The following is a 2,536-nucleotide window of genomic DNA, read 5'->3' as shown; positions in this document are numbered from 1 at the left end:
GGCCTGAACTCGTCCGTGGACCAAGCAATGACATCTAAACTTAATCCAGCAAGCCAAACGGCAGACCCCGATAAACACGACGAACAATCGGTCTCTGTGAGACAGCGCAGCTCGCAAGTTTAAATTAAGACCAAGACCAGCCTGGGGACGCAGCTTTGAATGAGCTAACTTGTTGGCAATAGATTTCAGCGGGTGAGACACAACACGTCCCAGAACATTTGTTTTAAATCACCCACACTTTTGGTATTTATTCCATATATTATGCACAGATAGAAACATGAAATTATAGACATACACCGAGGTGGTAAAACTCATGGGATATCTTCTGGTACAGTGTCGGCCCGCCTTTTGCCCGGCTTAGCGCAACAAGTCCCCTGCAGAAATATTGAGCCATGCTGCGTCTATAGCCATTCATAACTACAAAAGTGTTGCCAGTGCACCGTTTTGTGCACGAACTGACCTCTCAACAGCGTCAAATTAAGGTTAGATGGGATTCATTTCGGGCGATCTGCGTGGCAAAAGCATTTGCTTCAATTTTCCTGAATGTTCTTCAAACCAGTCGCGAACAATTGTGACATGGTGACATGGCGCATTGTCATCCATAAGAATTCCGTCGTCATTAGGGAACATGCAGTCGTCATTAGGGAACATGAAGCCCATGAATGGCTGAAAATGATCTCAAAGTAGCCGAGCGTAACCACTTCCAGGCAATTGTCAGTTCAGTTGGACCAGAAGACCCAGTCCATTCCATGTAAACACAGACCACACCATTATGGAGCAAACAGCTTTCACAGTGCCTCGCTGACAACTTGGATCCATGGCTTCTTGTGGTATGCAACACATTGGAAACCTACCATCAGCTCTTACCATCTGAAACTCATCTGACCAGGTCACGGTTTTCCGGTCATCAAGGACCTAACCGGAAAGGTGCTGGACGAGCTGTCGTGCTCTTAGCAAAGGCACTCGCGGTAGTCGTCTGCTGCTATAGCCCATTAAACCCAAATTTCACCGCACTGTCCTAACGGATACGTTGGTCGTATGTCCCACAATGATATATCTGGTTATTTCACACAGTGTTGCTTGTCTGTAAGCACTGACAGCTGAACGCAAACAGCGCCGGTCTCGGCTGTTAAATGAAGGTCGTCGGTCACTGCGTTGTCCGTGGTGAGAAGTAATGGTTGAAATTTGGAATTCTCGGCACACTCTTGACGCTGTGGATCTCGGAATATACACTCCTGGAAATTGAAATAAGAACACCGTGAATACATTGTCCCAGGAAGGGGAAACTTTATTGACACATTCCTGGGGTCAGATACATCACATGATCACACTGACAGAACCACAGGCACATAGACACAGGCAACAGAGCATGCACAATGTCGGCACTAGTACAGTGTATATCCACCTTCCGCAGCAATGCAGGCTGCTATTCTCCCATGGAGACGATCGTAGAGATGCTGGATGTAGTCCTGTGGAACGGCTTGCCATGCCATTTCCACCTGGCGCCTCAGTTGGACCAGCGTTCGTGCTGGACGTGCAGACCGCGTGAGACGACGCTTCATCCAGTCCCAAACATGCTCAATGGGGGACAGATCCAGAGATCTTTCTGGCCAGGGTAGTTGACTTACACCTTCTAGAGCACGTTGGGTGGCACGGGATACATGCGGACGTGCATTGTCCTGTTGGAACAGCAAGTTCCCTTGCCGGTCTAGGAATGGTAGAACGATGGGTTCGATGACGGTTTGGATGTACCGTGCACTATTCAGTGTCCCCTCGACGATCACCAGTGGTGTACGGCCAGTGTAGGAGATCGCTCCCCACACCATGATGCCGGGTGTTGGCCCTGTGTGCCTCGGTCGTATGCAGTCCTGATTGTGGCGCTCACCTGCACGGCGCCAAACACGCATACGACCATCATTGGCACCAAGGCAGAAGCGACTCTCATCGTCCCTCCATTCACGCCTGTCGCGACACCACTGGAGGTGGGCTGCACGATGTTGGGGCGTGAGCGGAAGACGGCCTAACGGTGTGCGGGACCGTAGCCCAGCTTCATGGAGACGGTTGCGAATGGTCCTCGCCGATACCCCAGGAGCAACAGTGTCCCTAATTTGCTGGGAAGTGGCGGTGCGGTCCCCTACGGCACTGCGTAGGATCCTACGGTCCTGGCGTGCATCCGTGCGTTCCTGCGGTCCGGTCCCAGGTCGACGGGCACGTGCACCTTCCGCCGACCACTGGCGACAACATCGATGTACTGTGGAGACCTCACGCCCCACGTGTTGAGCAATTCGGCGGTACGTCCACCCGGCCTCACGCATGCCCACTATACGCCCTCGCTCAAAGTCCGTCAACTGCACATACGGTTCACGTCCACGCTGTCGCGGCATACTACCAGTGTTAAAGACTGCGATGGAGCTCCGTATGCCACGGCAAACTGGCTGACACTGACGGCGGCGGTGCACAAACGCTGCGCAGCTAGCGCCATTCGACGGCCAACACCGCGGTTCCTGGTGTGTCCGCTGTGCCGTGCATGTGATCA

The sequence above is a fragment of the Schistocerca piceifrons genome, chromosome 4 (genome assembly GCF_021461385.2).
Source record: "Schistocerca piceifrons isolate TAMUIC-IGC-003096 chromosome 4, iqSchPice1.1, whole genome shotgun sequence".
NCBI classification, from domain to species: Eukaryota; Metazoa; Arthropoda; class Insecta; order Orthoptera; family Acrididae; genus Schistocerca; species Schistocerca piceifrons.
This window is presented reverse-complemented; position numbering follows the sequence as displayed.